Here is a 17,797-nt window from a genome sequence, read left to right on the forward strand (position 1 = left end):
CTAACTTACATGTTATACAGACATCTGGGGGGCAAGTGAAAATTCACTCATATATTTAGCTATACAGGTTCCTGGGCGCACATCAAAACAATACACCTACATGAGTGACTGACCATGAACAAAAATGAGCTAGCGGTCATTTACAATCGCTGTAGGACTGTTAATATATCCCTTTGTTAAGTTTTAATATTTTTTCAGGCGAGAAAGTAACCATTTAGATTCTCAATATGCAGCCAGTTTATCAAAATAACATGCCACTGCTGTCGAATTAGCAATCTACTCAAATCACAGAGGGAATGTGTCCATTAAAAAGTTAAGCGAACTTCTAAAATTTATGAGAAAATAAAACATCAATCAAATACCTTTATAGGAATATAAGAGAATGTGAAAAGATTACGTAATTAATCAAGCACCAGTAACTCTGATATCTCATTGCATTTAACTGCCGCTTCCCATCTAAGATGACATTTGTAGGGTTTTTTTTTTAATGGAACAAATTCGTCACCTCTGATGTTAATATCAGCCACTATACTGGTAGTAACAGGGATGGACTTAAACTGGAGACACTGCAGTTCCAGACATGTGCACCGATGCCTCTGCTCTTTTTCATTTTTTGGGGCGTTTTCTGGTAGAGTGGAGGCATGTCACGGTGAGTTGCACTATGTTATGCTGTAGTAGAGGAAGCAGAAGCAGGTATTGCGATGTTAAAATGTATTCAAAAACTGTGTTTTGTATCTTCTCCTTTGCTATATGCTTATGTTTTTGCTTCACTTTTTTTGCAATATGGGGTATTTTGGGTATTTTGCCTTTATTTGATTATGACTATGACCACTAGGCCACCAGGAGTCCCATATTCAGTTTTTTTAAATCACAAATTGAAAATGCACTTAAAAACAAGTACAACAATACAAACACAACAGAAATGTACATAATGACGACAATGATAATGCAGCCATAAATAATAGCAACTCTGTAAATTACAAAGCACACATGCTATAAATCAATTTTCAATCTCAACAGGCATAGTAGCAAAGATAGAAAACAAACTGAGTGTGACTCTTCCATTGACCACAGCACTGTGTATGCTGTACATCAGTGGCAAACTGTGGCCCTGGACCCTGAGCCTTGAATAGGAACACATGGCAAAAAAAAGAAAAAATCAAACATAGCAATAAAAATAATAGAGTCCTGTCACATGGAAGTTCAGCATATCAAAGGGTTTTTTTGCCCTAACTGGCTTCACAATACACAAAGGTGATTCCGTGAAAACTAGTCACACCAAGCTGGCTATCATAACATCACTATATTTAAATATGACTGTAAACAACTAGGCCTTTATTATTTGGTAAAAATAAATGTAACAAGCAAATCACAATGACTTTTTCATATATTTGTTTAGCTGGAATGAAAGTAAAATATATAGAATAATCATTAGCTAATGTTCAACAACTAAAGATGGATCCAATGCTAATCCAATGTTTTTGTATTTATTTGAGCTTAGACATATTAGAATTTCAGTGTAGATATAATATCTCTCTGCCAGAAGTAAAGGCAGCAATACCATACAAACAAGTCAAATGTAGAGATCAGATGTCTCACACTGACCAGCCAATACCTCCTGAGGTGAAATGGGAAAAGGCACAAGCTGTTTGTAAGCTATGCTCAGTCCACTTGTTCCACCAGTTCACTGGCCTTAATTGAGCCATTTATTGCCATTTCATCTCCGTGGCAATAAAACTAGAGATGCAAATTGTAGGTTTACAGTATAATTCTTACAACTTGAATAGAAATCTGTGATTGTCAAATGATAAAAATAGTATTGACAATACAAATTCCCACAGTTTGACAATACTAACAATGAGACCAGTTAACAACCAACAACTTGTGCCCATGAAGCAATCAACTATTCTTTATGGCAAGTGAAACCATAAACCAAACCTGCATTCTCTCTAATGGCCAGCAGGGGGCGACTCCACTGGCTCCAAAAAGAAGTCCGATTACATGGAAGTCAATGAGAAAATGACCCTACTTCTCATTTGATTTATTACCTCAGTAAACAGTTTCCTAATGAATTCATGGGCTCAATCACTAGTTTCTAGTCTTCTTCAATACAGAATGATGTTCATTTTGTAAATTATGGTCCCATTTAGAGTAAAATAGACAAAGCAGGGTATGCTTTAGGGTGTGGCCACGTTGTGATTGACATGTCGCTACCATGGCAACAATGTTGTTTAGGTAACGTGGCGTTACCGTGGCTTAACCCCTGATTCACAGAGTACAGGCATAACTGCCGCTATTTCACAATGTATTTTTTGTTCATGAAAGTTAATTGTAACATTTTGATTTTGATTTTTTTCCCATTTTGTTAGCATTAGCATTGTCACAGTTAACCACAGACTGCAAATGCACTGTGCTAAACTAGCAGCTAGCGTCTCATCCAAATATGATCACTTCTGGCTCCAAAAATCCAAGATGATGACGGTCAAAATGAAAACTCAAGGCTTAATAATGGGAGTCCACAAGGCAATGGGCGACATCATGATGGCCACCTCCAATATTTATTTATTTATTTATTTTTACAGTCTATGGATTCACCCAGATACCATCAGAAGAAAAACTGATTGGTCCATTTCCCATTCCATTATATTAACCCACTGTTTGCTGAGACATATTAGTCCAAGTTTATAATGATGATCTAGAAATCAATATTATTATTTCAGTGAATAAAAATAATTTAAAAATTCTTTCACTATTTTTTCTTAGCCCTTCACTGAATACCTTGAAGGCTTAGAGGGTTCCCCTTTGCTGTACATGCAGGGGACAAGGACATCAAACAGGAGTCCCCTGAGGGCTTGGCTTCAAGGTAATGAAATCAATAGGAGAGAGGAGTCACTCCAGTGACTTGTACACTGCCACCGGTTTATTCATCTGAGACTGTTTGCTTACACAAGCAGATCACTGAGCAGATTCCAATAAAAGAATATGGCAAAGCCTTTTCCAACCCCACACACAGTGGACATCACCTCCCAGGGGTGATCTACCCATTAGACAAATGCCATTAACCCTGGGTTCAAATCAAGTTCAACACTTGCCATGCACAGAGATGTTCCAAGGTCAAATCTTTGCAAACATTATTCTGGTTTCTCCTGTGTCAAATGTGCAGCTTGTCATTGCCTGGCAGAGCAATAAAAAGGCTGTGAAGCAGATGTGTTACTGTCACTCCAAAACAGGAAGCCAGCCTCATAAAACTTTGTTGTGAGTGTGAGTGCAGTGCTCAACACCTTGAAGGTGCAGTCAGTCAAGAACGAGGCGTATTTTATGTCATGTTGTAGAGAGGCGAGATGAGGCAAGGAGGTGAACAAAGAATAACAAAACTTTCTGTTATTCATAAGGGTCATAAAGGGCTCCGCTGGGAGAGCGGTGATGCAGTGAAAGTGAGAAATTAATTTGACCTCCCTCTCTTGTTTAAGTGTGAAATGACTCAGACTTTGTCCACACACTAGAATCTCTGTCCATACTAAGATGCCTGGAAATGCATATCACATGACCATTCACATACACTGGGCATGTGCGTGCCAGTGTAAACAGGAAGCAGATCGTCTACTCTGCGGTTGTAGGCAGTAGTAGCATGATAAAATGCAGAATTTAACTGCACAACAGCTGCTAGCATAGACAACAAGGTCAGCAATGCCTGTAACTCATTATCTGTGTTGAATTAACCACAGGTAGTCAAGGCTGATGTTTGTTTTCTTCTGGAAAGTGGTCATGTGACAGGGGCGTGAAGAATCCGGGAAGGACACATTGTGACTGCTTAGACCCAATAGGGAAGCGAATGTGGATGTCTGCGTGATTGTTTTCAAAAGTCTCCGTTTCCGCCTATCCAGACTAAAACGCAATCCTGGGGTTTTCAAACTAAAACGGGGTCAGCAGCATTTTCAAGCCTCTGTTTTAGGGATTCAAAAATGCCTGAGTAGTTTGGACGCTAGGCATAAACGTGGCAGAAGTTATGCGTTTTAAAACGAAAAGGTATTAATGTGGTTGTAGCCTCAGCTGTGAGTCAGTCATGTCTAACCTTTCATTCACTCAAAATCTTTTGGCACTTTCTTCCACAGCTGGATCAGCTTTCCAGCTTGCTGCAACTGAACTGTGTATTAGTATTTGAACAATATATGTTTTTGACCAGTATCTTGAGGATATTGACATTTTTTAGTATTTAGATTTAGACTTAGATAAGAAACAATGTTAAAGTTATCATTTCTCTTTGAAGTTACTTAACTGCTTCTCTATTGCTTCATTTCTTCTACTTTTTCATGAGAAGCATAAAAATCATAAGTGGAGTTTGACTCTTTTATGCGGTTTCGGAATTACCTCATAAAAATCTACATTTATTCTCTTCTTTTTTGCTTCCAGTGATTTACTGAAGCTGCAGTACATCACACACAATTACATCAAATAGAAAATTCTAGATGACCATTTTCTACACAGTTCCATATACTTCAGTGTGATTTAATCAATAAAAACTTAAAATCTCATCTAGAATTTAAAATAACAATGTGTGAGCTTGAACAGTGTTTATCTATGTGTGTAAAGATGAACCTTTGCTTCCAAAGGTCTCACAGATGGACCTGCCAAATATGCATGGGGACTGAAGTGGTTACATTTCATCAGTTATCAGACTAACATGGTCACAATAATCTCAGCTGTTCGTTCTGTTTAGGATTTTCAAGGCACAAATTATTCTGACAAACTGATTTATTTTTGTTGTCAAAGATGAGACTACTAGCTCATATTTTTTCAAGGCATCTAGTACAGTATATCTAGTATTTAGACAGAAATAGAGGTCCAACACATTAAGTATTTCTATCATCAGTTGAATTAAATATAATACAGTGTATGGAATATGTTTTGCTCATTTTGTTTCCATCAAATCTCGACAATTGAAAACATCTACTCTTCTAATAAACAATTAGAGTTATATCGTACCAACAAACTTGTTGGAAAGTTTTTGACTTCATATTCAGGGCTGAATCCTTTTAGGCCACCAATATGACATATTTATTTATTTTATTTTATTTGTCTTCTATTTAAACTCAAAAATCATTGAGGGTGAAGCCCTCATTTACAATGACGCCGAACGAGAAAGAAGACAATTAAAACAAACATATAAATACAATTAATAAATAAAGTAACACCAAAAACGGGTACAAACAGAAGTTAAAAGGTTTGAGATTGTGGATTTAAAATGAACAAGAACTACCAATGAAGTAATTTTTAAAGTGCTTTGTAGTGTGTTCCAGATGGATGGTGCAAAGAGGCCAAAAGCAATTCTTCCAAGCTCTGTATGAACATGAGGGACATGGAGTGCAAGCCAGTCATTAGTCCTGTGGTACAAAGGACACAGCTGATCAGCAAGAAGCCTGACAACTAGCTCCCAGCCACATAAAAAAATAAAATATATTGTATCATAAATTTGTTAAATACCTGTTGAAAATAGCTACCATTAACAAGACATTATAACAACAATCAACATTTAACGACAATGAGAAGAAATGTTAATGACAATAAAAAAATCCAATGATAAAGAATCACCCAATAGAGAAAAATAATCTTCATACTAAATTATATAATATATATTCATAATAAATCTGGGGAAATAACTTAGTGAGAGACATCATAATAATAAAAGGTGTCATAAATGAGATGTAATAATTAGAAGTGTCATATTAAGAAGAAGGATGCTCAGAATGAGCAAACAGTTATTACAAGAAATCTTGCTTTTATTAAAAAAAGATGAATGCTGTTTATTATTCGAGATTGTTAGGTTTTGTATTTAATTTTTAATTTATTCTGTATTTTTTTTTCTCTGACATAACCATAAAAAAAAATGGACCTTCTTTTCACCCAAAATGCCAATTAAGTCCCCTCAGCTGCAAGTTATTGAATCATACTACGCACAACTCTTCAACAATACATTTCAACTGAGGAACGATGAATCCAGTCTTATATGTGTTATAGGCAGCTGTGTGTTGTTTACCTGGACATTTGCTAGTAAATATAAGGCACATAAAAAAGTCCACATATGCTAGAACACTCATAGTGGCGGCAGCTGCTGTCTGGAGAGCTGCAGCTCATTACCATGGTACCTGAGGCTTAGAGCAGAACGAGGGGTTTCCCTGTGAGAGAATGAGGGTAAGCTATGGCTCCAAAAACACCCAACCAGGCATACACAGCTCCATTTTTACACGATCAAGGTTTCACCAAGTGTGTTATTTCCCTCCCTCCTCACTTTGTCCATTAAACACTACAATCGTACACCGCAAATCCAATTAAGTCTAAGAGGAAAGTGCACGTTCCCGTATGAAAAACAGGGCTTCTCCTGCACAAAATGTGTTAACTACTAACTTGCCGGTGACAGATGGATAAAAAAGCTGAGAGGAGGTTCGGACAAGCAGATGGAATCTTCTTCCCACACAGAGAAAAGAGCTGCGAGGGCTCGGGGAAATTGAGATGACAGAAGGTGAATGGACTTGTAATGAAACTCTAAAGGTTGCTAATGCAATACAAGAATCACTCACAGAGATGTCAGGAAACACACACAAACAAAGTGAAAAAACACAGGTGTGCACGCAGGATTGGCAAGTCTTACTCATTCACACATCCATTGTTTGTCTTTCTCAAAACAAACACTTTGCACGTCGGTCTGCAGAGCTGGAAGGACAAGTGCACTGTGAAGTGCAGTGAATTTAATTCTTCTGCTCCCGACAAAGGTGGAAAAGCAAGTTCAGATGTGCATATGGTCTCCATGGAAGTGAGGTCACTGACAAAACTGTTTTAACTGATGAAGAGATAAAAGGATGATGCATGAACCTGCCAGATGTAGCCAAAACTAGAGCTGTACTTTCTCCACTGCATCCTTCCCTCCTCCCTCCCCCCCCTCTCTCTCTCTCTGTGTCTCTCTCCCTCTCTCCAATGCTCCCTCCCCCTCTTCTCTTAATCCACCCCCACCCTCTCTCACTCATTCTCTCTCTGTCTCTCTCTCTCACACCCGTACACACACTCAAATGCACACACGCAGAAAAGAGGAGAAAGCCGGAGAGGAGAACTGTGGCGGCACGATGGGGATATTCTGTCTGCGTGGGCTCTGTCGCTGAGGCGTCCGGAGTTCAGCCAAGGGGTGTGTGTGTGTGCGTGTGTGTGTGTGTGTCTGCGCGTGTGTGAGTGTGTGTGTATGCGTGTGTGAGTGAGTGAGAGACCCTGCCGACGCCGTGCGGAGGAAGGAAAAAGGGGGAACAGGAGAGCGGGTGAAGAGGAGGGAAAAGAGGGGGAGTGTTGACTCTGACTGGGACTTAGAGGAACCTCGCACCACTGGATCAGAGGACGCCAATGTGCAACAACTATTCCAACTACTGTCGCTGCTGCTCTGCCTGCGTGCTGCTGCCTGCCTGTCCTTGTAACTTCTGCCATGGCATAGCCTCCTCTTCCAGTTCGCCTCTAATCCACTAAGGAAACGGGCATGCATGGGCACAACCAGAGATCTAGGCTATCGCATCCTTTACGTCAGTAATTCACAGTCTGAGGTGAGTCGCTCCTCTCTGCTCTTGTCCTCTCCTCTGTATCACCTCTCAGCGAAGGGGGGGAAAGTCTGTTTAAAAAAACCTCTGGAGGGGGAAATCCAAGGGATCTGCTCGCTCTATGGGACTGAGCCTGGGATAAGCCACCAGGGAATGTTTTCATTGAAGATTGTCCCTTTCAATCGGCTGATCAAATATCAAATATGTATGGCAGATGAAAGGAGGTAAATCTCAGACTCGTTTTATGCTTAGTTGCCTCTGCTGGGGTGAAGTGGTTAAGGAAGATTTCAGTCAGCGGTTGTGGAATGCGCTAGTGATGACTTTTAGAGACCATTTGGTCAGTTTAGGAAAAGTTTAAATATGATAAAATGTTTATATCTCATGTGAAGATGAGAAGAAGAAAAAAAACCACAGCCACTGCTAGCTGACATTTATCAGATCTGGCAGGTCAGTTTTCTGTTTCTGAGAAGATTTTGATCCAGATGTAACCTGACTCGATCAGCATACATAGCAAAACAGTGCTTGCGTACAAAGGCTTGCATGATGCTGCATTTCCTCTCAGTTTTGCAGCTGAACGAGCATTACATCAAAACACGCTCACGTCTAAACCAAAAGGAAAAATAATTGTTGCATGAAGCTGTTGTCCCATGTATGGAGGCAGCAGTGTTGTGAAGGCAGACAGCCTGCAGCACAGAGGTAATGAGAGCTGGGCATCAGTTGGCTGCATCTGATGAAGGACCTTAACTAAAGACTAATCTAGATTAATGGACTGGGTGAACTCACCATCTCCTTACAGATTATTGGAGCTTGGGTGTGTGTGTGTGTGCAGATGTGTGTGTGTGTGTGTGTGAGGGGGATGGAGAGAGAAAAAAAAAAAGAGAAAGAGAGAGCATCTTAACTGTCCTTCAATTGCCACACAAAACGCATGTCACTCCCACTCATCCCCACAAACCTCCAGCCATCACTCTCTGTCTCCCCCCTTCAACCCTATCTCACATCAACACTCCCCTTTGCTCCATTTCACTTTCCGCACACACTGAAAAAAAAAGGACTCAGGGAAAGAGATGAAGATAGATTAAGAGAGGGGAAATAGATGGAGAGCAAGGCAGAAAGAGGGAACAGACTGAGTAAGTCAGGAAAGGATATTGATTTTTTTTTTTAATACAATTGGAGGGTAATACATGCTGACACTCAAGAGTGACATGAAAAGTGCATACCTGCTGTCACAGCCTTATTTATGTAATGTAAACACAATTATACAAAATTATAGGGTGGGGATGAAAGCAGGTTGTCGCTCAAGAAAAAAAAAAAAAGAAATTACATGTTCCCATTTATCCATCATTGCGTGTCTTCCTTTAACCTTCATGCTGCCTCTGTGAGAACTGGGCACAGCGGTCCAGGAGTGATGGGTGCGATGGCCCAAAGCTTCAAAGCTAATTTTTATTTTTAGGAATCAGTGATATCAGTCTGCACCTCAGCCAGTAATGCTCCAGAGAGAACCAAGAGGAAGGCTGACTCCTCTGCCACATACGAGCGAGTGTGTGCATGCCACCCCAAATGCGGTGGCACATGAAGATGGAAAAGTAGAACAAAACTAGCCTATATTAAAAAAAAAAAAGCTTTTATACACAGATGTTGTGCACAGAACTGGCAAGAAGAGATGTAATGGTGTTGGCCTGCACAAAACTGCAGACTGAACTTTTTTTTTTTTTTGTGCAAGGCAACCTGCCTCTCAAGCAAATATGGCATGTGTGGGTGAGGGTGGGAAGGAGTGAGGGAAAGTGCACGTATTCTAAACCAGTGTTGAAGTGTGCATTCGCCTCAGGTGGCCCCTCCTTGCTGGGAGGGGTACTCATTCATCCAGAAAACAAATTGCTCTCCTACAAAAGAATGACTGCTTTTGGAACAAGCCAGATGTTACCTTTCATGTGCTAATAAGATTATTCATTAAGAATCAGATTTTTTTTTTCCTGGGAACGCCACAACAACGTCACGCAGTTGATGTGAATTGCAAGAAGGAGTGTGTGCGTGTGAGACTTCGTATGTCTGTTGCATACAGAAGGAGGCATTTCATACCTGATCCCACCAGGGTGTTGTAACCAGTGTGCTCCTGGTGTGAGTGTGTGTAAAGCATGTGTCCCCCACTGCTTTGCAGTAGGGGCCCAGTCTGTCGCAGACAGGCCCAGAGGCAGAGTTTACTGTGGTAAAGGGAAAAAAGAGTCTACATATCTATGCGCCTATTGTTTTATGACTTTAAGAGCTACATCTAACAGTTCTTTTCATTTTCAATAGATCATAATCTGCTTACTAACTTTAAATTACTTGTGTTGTTCCAACTAACAACCCAATTTGATTTCCAATTATGTAAAACAGAGAAAAGCAGCTAATTCTTACATTTGAGAGTCTGTAACAAGAAAACTTTTTTTTTTGTTTTGTTTTTTTTTTGCTTGATAAATTATGCTTTATTGATTATCAAGATTGCTTCTGTGGATAGACAAATCGTTTCAGCACTAATTGCCTGTGTCTTGAGGTTCTTGCACAAATAACATTGTGAGCATTATTGTCACTTTCTAATAGAAATTATTGATCACTGCAGGTGGAGGGCAGAGGGCAGGGTCAAACTGTCAAGCGAGTCACTAGGCTAAATGTGAATTGAAACCATTAACTCTCTGCTTTGTGTAGTGTTCAGAAAAATAAGCATGGATGCAAACATGAGATGAAACATCTGGTGAATCTTCTCTTTTTTTTTTGAGGAAGGGGGCTCAGTGATTATCTCAACACTTATGAGTCCTGCAAAGAGTTACTGCAGAAGACTGGCATGTCCATGTTTAGTGAAGGTTTAAGGGAGGTCTTTATAAAACAGCTGATAATAAAAAAATCTGTTTTTTGTACAAATTCTGTACAGCCCTCCTCTCTGCTATGTGGTTTTCATAAGATTCAGTTAAACTGACAAAATGATACATCTTACTGACACGACAGGATGACTTTGGCCGTCTCTCTCTCCCTGGTCTCTGCCTATTCTTGCTCATGGATCCTTCTCCACGTCTTCATCTTCCCCCTCCATCTCTATCCCCGTCTATTTTACTCGCATTCAATTCTGTTCCATCCAGGCACTGTGAGAACTCTACGTTCTTGCTCTTTGCACCTGTTTATTCTAGTCCTTTCCTCTTCTATCCTTGTGTGTGGTTGTGTGTGTGTGTCTTTTATTTCTTTGCTAGGGATGACTAGGAGGTATCTGAGAGCAGCAGGGGAGTTCTCTAGTTACCCATCAGCTTTGAAACCTCAGCGTGTCTAGAAAGGACAGAGAGAGACGGAAGGACACAAAGAGGAAGCAACAAAGGGGACGAGAATAAGAAGATGAGAATGAAAAAAAATGAGCTACAGAAAGGAGAAAGAGATAATGTTCTGTAGAAAGACGAAGAGCAGAGGAAGGAAGAGTGTGATCTGATGCATTCTGATTAGAGCAGGCAGCCTCTGCAGTGTACATCCTTTCCTGAGGTCTGATCACCATCTAGCCTATATGTTCACTGACGTATGGACTACCTGCTTCCTATAAATTCATCAGGCTACCAAGGACCAACTGTGGTGCAGAAGTAGCACACAAAGTAACTATGAGACCACTTTAAACAACGTCAATGGAGGTGAAATGCTAAACAACTATTGTGCTTTATTTTTAATCTTTACAGCTACTTCTGCATATGGAATTGGCCAAGTTAGTTTCTCTTTGGCGGTTTTGTAATCCATGTTTGGTCCCATCCATCAGGTTTGTCAAGCAGTTGAGCAAGATCCGGTTTCAATTCAAGCCACGTTTGGCTGATTGGTGATAATGACCTTCAGTATCTTTATCTGATTATAAATTTATCTGACTCCTAATTTTAGTACGCTGAACATACTGATATTTTACACATTTCTAGTTTTTCAACAGGCTGCTGTAGAATCACAATGGCGATGAAATTTCACTTATCATAGACTGAGATATAATTGCGACAAGGATTGAAATGTGATGAGGTAAAGGGGGTTACCTTACTTTGTTGCCCACTCCTACTTTTGTAGTTTTGTGCTGCACTCTGACCAAACAATATGTTGCTGGTGTTATTTAGTCATTAGTGCGACACTAAAACATGATGATTCTGAGAGAAATCTTTAAAACGGTGCTTGGCAACGGTGCAGTGGTCCATGATGACAGAGCAACAATTACTAGAAAGACAATCCCTTAAAATCCTGTGATTTCCAGTGCCCTTCCATCTTACGGCATTAAGCTACCATTAACTGACAAAGGATTTGCTGCGTTTGGTGTCGGCCTAATGCACTGTACTGCTGTTATCCCTCACACTAACCTGTACAGTCAATCATTCAGCTATATATATACCCTCACATCACACCCTGAGAGCATGGGTGAACACAAGCTTGCTAACAATGATGTAGCACAGACACACACAGAAAACAAAAAAAAAAAAAAACAGCAATAAACCCCCAAACTGTCAAATGACCTTACCAGAACAATCTAAAGTAAACTATGAGCCTGCATATCTTTTTTTTTTTTACTGCATAATCAGTGTGCTCTTAAGAGACAGATCAAAGACTTTTCAAAACACTACTAAGCCCTGTGTAATTATGAGCGGAAGCTGACAGAGGAGAGAAAAGAGGAAAACAAAACAAGAGTAGATAAAGCGGGATTACAGTACAGTTTGGAACTTCCATGTCTGTGATGATACTTGCACACTCATTTGTTCTGGCAGCATCTGAGACCATGCTGAGCTGTAATAATGTAAACACTGTAGCAATAGGAGAGTGGGAATTTTTCAGTTGATCTTGTAGCGCAAGGGTGGACTTAAAGCCCACTTTGTGTCTAATTCAGAAATGCAATGCAGGCTGCATACATTTCACAGTGAGTTTTTTTTTTTCTGTAAAAACTACAGCTGAGCCATTGTTTGTGAGTTTGAGAAGGAAAATATTGCCTAATATTGCAGGCTATATAGACTACATTGCCAAAAATTACTCCCACATGTGATTGCTGAACATCTTATTCATCCAAATCCAAGGGCATTAATATGTTCCTATAAACCGCATCCACTCTTCTGGGAAGGCTTTCCAAAATATATTGGAACCTGGCTGCCAGGATTTGCTCCCATTTAACCACAAGAGCATAAGCCACTGATGTTAAGTGACAAGCTCTGGCCCGCAGCTGACCTTCCAGTTCATTCAAAGGTGTTGTATGTAACTGAGGTCGGGGCTCATCAAACATTTTCTATGGACCTTGCTTTGAGCATGGGGCATTGTTATGTTAAAGCAAACTATTGCCACAAAGTTAGAGGCATACTTTTGTATAAAATCTGATTGTATGCTGTTGCATTAAAGGGAAAATTCACGACTGTGAATATGATGATTTAACAGCAGGTCACCTATGTAGTAGAAATATGTAATTATTTTTTAAGTTTGATGTCCTATGACTAGAGAAAACTGAGAGAAAGGCTGTAGATTCCACATATCGCTTTTAAGTGGGAATCCTACAACAACCAGAATGCATTGCACATCCCATCTAATCTGTTACCGACGGTGTGTTTACGGAACACAGCTGACGAGTACAGTAAAGTACGAGTACTTTACTTCACTGAGGTTTATTTTCATTTACAAAATGTTTTTCCTCATAGACTCTAGTTGTATCGTACGACTGTGCAAGGATGGAGTTAGTTACCTGGATCAATGTAAACTAAACAGAGAGCTGTAACGTTACACAAGCCGGAATGCTGCCAGAGCTGCTGGTGCCAGTGGACAATCAAAAAACTTATACTGCTGTATCCATTTCAGCATGGTTTGGGAAACAATAGTGGATGAAGGGTTGAAAAACTGCAACCAAACACAGTTTCTTTTATTGTTTTGGATGATGAGGAGTCTGGACTGGATTGTGCTTAAAGCTGGATGCAGCCGCATAAGTTACAGGTAACACAGTCGCTGTTTGCTGTTCAATATTCAGAGTCAAAGTCTGATATAATATTCTGTTAGAAAACAAAGTGAGGTTTACCAAAGCACTGCAAAGTTTGTTGAAGCACAGATTTTTCAGTCTGTTTTCATACTTTCAGACTATCCTCGCTGGTCACTGCTCCATGATGCAAAGCCTCTCTGAATGCAGCATTTCTCTTTCAGCTGCTGCTGTTACAGCTCCCGTGATCGCTTCCTCCTCCGCACTCTGTTTTATCTGATTCCACAGTGCGATATTCAGATGCAAATCATGAAACTGGTCTTCTTCCAAATATGCAGATTTTTTTTTTAACTATTTAGTAGAATGATATTTTAGTGTCTGTTTTTCCCTGCTGCAAGCATAACATGGTAGGCGAAATGTTTTGGGAGACCCACAGTTGACCATCCTTGAAGGTACCACTATAGAGAATAGTGCTGCTGTGGTCCTTATTTGCCCCCAACTACATCACTGTACATGTCAAATGACAGATTTTGCAGCTGCGCCCCAGAGACACAGAGAACATTAACAACAACTGTTGTTGTTTTTCACACTATATCTGTAATTCGGATAACTAGAGAAAAGGTTGAAAATTGGCAAAGTGGTCCTTTAAGATTTCCCTCAAGTGGAAGTGAGGAGCCTCACCCAAACCATGAAAAACAGGGCCCGACCTAAAGTACACAAAAATATGTGGCCATATAGTGTATAAGTAAACAGCTTACTGTTGTACTATTTGTTCTAAGCTGCTAATAAAACATAAATTGAGCAAAAATCATGAAAAGATTTTAAGTAATGTAAAAGAAATGAAGAGGATAATGGAGAAACTCAATGAAACTGCCTGTTAAATGCTTAAACAAGAAAGGTTGTTATGGCTGCTGTTGCTAATTGACATGTATAGCCATATTTCCAGCGTTTAATCAATTCAATGGTTTTGTGATGCATACTATATTAATGAATTTTCCCTTCGGTGGAGCAGAAGTGATAAAACAAAATTAGTAAGGCACAAACTTACGGTAAACATTCAATCCCCAGGCTGAATCAGGACACGGAAAATTCAACCTTTTAAGATTTTACCCCCGGCAATGAAAAGTTCAATTAGGCAACTGCCATTCACAATACTGCTGACTCATATGCTGTTTAAAATAATTCAAGTAATGGGGACCCATTTTTAAATTCAAGGTGCGTTGCATTAATTGAGCACGTTCTCCAAGCACAAAAAAACATTTCCATTTAAGAATAATGGATTATATTACTGCGGTAATCTGGATTGTCCTTGTAGCACTCCAAAGCTTCAAAGAATGGCTGAATTAGCAGAGATAATCTTTCCAATAACCAGTCGTGCTAACAGGCTCTTATCATAGCCAAAATGCACTTGTGTCCCTAGATATACCAAATAGACGGAAACCCAAATAGTGACCCATAGTGCAAGCATGACTGCTGTGTGAGCTCTGCTGCCAAAACAAGGTCAGATGTGAACATGTCTGATGTGTTTTAGCCATGCGCAGATGACTCTATGAGGTCTGTTTTTGGTTTGTCCTACTGGGTAGATAATAGTGGGTCAGTCCACTTCACTAACTTGCCCCTAAATTTTAAAAAAAAAAAGGGATCAGGGCCACCCTAAAAAGGGTCAGTTGTCACAGCCTTGCATGATGAGTCATGCTGTTTATGCAAGAGGCCAGGGGGTGGTGTTCCAACCTGAATTGAAATACAAGTGAGGCTGAATTCGTCCTGGCCTGAACCCGAACCCAATGGGTAACAAATGAGATATGTAGAGCCAGGGACAAATCATTCAGCCTGCAGTGCTGGCATGTCAAAAAAAAAATTAATAAATAAAATTTAAATGAGGATATGATACAATACTATGACTCTGTATGCATTGCGGAGCCTGTGTGTAGGGAAGGGAGAGTAGAAAGTACACTGCTGTACTGAGTTAATTTTTTAATATCTGATTATTTAGAACAGGGTGGCATTTCAAATTGTCATCAGATATACTTTTGCACATACTGAATATAATGTTTAATTTCTGCCTTACTTGTAACATAGAAGTAATCATAACACTGGTCAACACTGACCTCATTTGGAGAGGCGATCTAAGGTAACAGTTTAATCTCTTATTCAAAATGTCATCCGTTGAACAAACGTAGAGACGACACTGACACTGATGGAGCAGGAGAGCACAGCCATGCTAGTGAATAGATAATAGTCTGGGAATAAAACGTCACATGGTCAAACAGTCAGAAGCTGAGATTAAAAAAAAAAAAAATGGACTCACAGGCGAAGTAATAATTGTAAAATTAATGTATTGGATTGTGCTATATGCAGCCCTGATTCTTCCCCTTAATATCACTGTACGTCCCTCTGCTTTCACAACTCAATCAACCTAATGGCAAGAGGGTCAGGAGTCATTAAGTGATTATATGCAGACAATACAAGGTGGAAATCTTTATTTCCAACGCAGTTCCTTTGTGTTTCCACTAATAACTACTGTGCGCTTTCTTTTCCTTCAAATGTCCCTGGTCATTCTGAGTGCATAACTGCACTGACTGACTTGAAAACTTCATGAATATGTTGTATTTTGTCCAATTCAAGTACTGTATGAAGCAGTATGTTTTGTAGGAGTGAGGCAACATAATAACCAATAATGAGATTTTTTCCTTTTGTGATACCTTATTGATAAACTTGTAAATACTGTATTGTCTTGAAGAGTTGCCTTTACTGTGACACTCTTGTTACTTTGGGCAGAATATCTTAATAGTGTTGTATCTTCGGTTACTCTGTGGTTCCCTAATGCCTTCCGTGTAGGCTTTCTCAACCAGTTTCCACAGAAATTGCATTGCACTGTACTCCCTGGCCATTTTGTCCCATCTGTAATTACCTGTCTGTTGAGAATCAAACAGACATCTGCCTGCACAGCAGAACGCTGCCAACTCTAACCTGTCTATATGGGCATGCTGTGTAGCTCTCAGCTACACACGGCTCTCTGTTTTCAGTGACATTACCGAGCAATGTTTGGATGGTTTCAGGGGAGGACTGTCAATCTGTAACATTGCTCGGTTCAACTCTCTGTAATGGCTTTTCAAGTTTCAAACTTAGGTTACATTTATGAAAAATGTTGACTCTGTTCAAACATGACTGGATAGAGTTTCACAGAATAGTGTCCCGATGCCCATGAGATATTTGGCATCTGGCATACAAGACAAGCAACACTGAAAGTTAGGTATAATGCACCAGGCGAACATAATATTCACTGCAAGACTGTCTTGATTTCTCATGTTTAATGTGGGAAAGCAGCTCTCTAATTTTGGAGAACTTAAGTGTGAATAATGTGCGCTTAAAACATCATAATCTTGGTCATACTTTACTGGCACTGTGACAGCTTTTATTCACACTTAAACTGTGTAGAAAAGATATTGATATTGATTGATATTGAATGTCTAAAAGGGACTATTAAGGATTTTAGATAAGACTGTTAAGATAGGAAAAAAGGGTGGCTGCCTCTCTCTCTCTCTCAATAGAGCAGGAGGCTAAGCATGCTATCATTTAATTTAATACAGAGCCAAGCAAATACTGTGATGGAGAAGACAGTGAGACAAAATGTCCATTCTATAGCTCGCAGGTAAGTAAACAGACAGGTTTGAAAAGAGGAAGTTATTCCCTGTTGACAGAGAGCAGTCATGGCAGATAAGCTGAGATGGATAATTGTCCTATCTGATTCAGCATCATGTCTCTTCCATACCTGTGGTAGTGGGATAAGATAATTCATTATCTCTGCTTAGGATGTTACCCCTTAAGGGGTTATTAAAGATGTCTCTGACAAAAGTTTGTCTGTTTGCAGGTATCGTCCCATTTTTTTTTCTTGTGAGTTTTTCTTGTCTGTTAATTCAGAAAATGAACTAACGACACACTCGCACATGTTTAAGGAGTGCAAATACACTCACAAATCAGCACAAAATCCTAATTTTACTTAATTACAAGCTGTTAAAGGGAAAGGTCAGACAGTGACAAGTCATGCTGAGCTTATGAACCGTGGAAATAAACTGCGGATCTCAGGCATTATCTTCAGAATAGTCAACAGTATATCGCTACTGTTAACTAAATGTACTCGTGTGTGTGAAAGTGTGTATGACTGTAAGTCCAGTGACCGAAAAAGCTCCCTTATAAACTGATACGCAAATACTCATCAAATTAGAAAGTGGGAGAGGAGGAGGTGAAGGAACGGGTTGTGAAAGATGCCTTAACTGGCGATGATAAACGAATGAAAATTATGCCT

The 17,797-nt window shown here is 39.7% G+C and overlaps 1 protein-coding gene across 3 annotated transcripts in view; it reads right to left on the reverse strand.

The window, feature by feature from the left end:
- dock1 (dedicator of cytokinesis 1) overlaps window positions 1-17,797 on the reverse strand; it is a 186,024-nt gene that overhangs the window by 72,768 nt on the left and 95,459 nt on the right. The window lies entirely within an intron of this gene.

This window comes from Thunnus maccoyii, chromosome 20, assembly GCF_910596095.1.
Source record: "Thunnus maccoyii chromosome 20, fThuMac1.1, whole genome shotgun sequence".
Classification (NCBI taxonomy): domain Eukaryota; kingdom Metazoa; phylum Chordata; class Actinopteri; order Scombriformes; family Scombridae; genus Thunnus; species Thunnus maccoyii.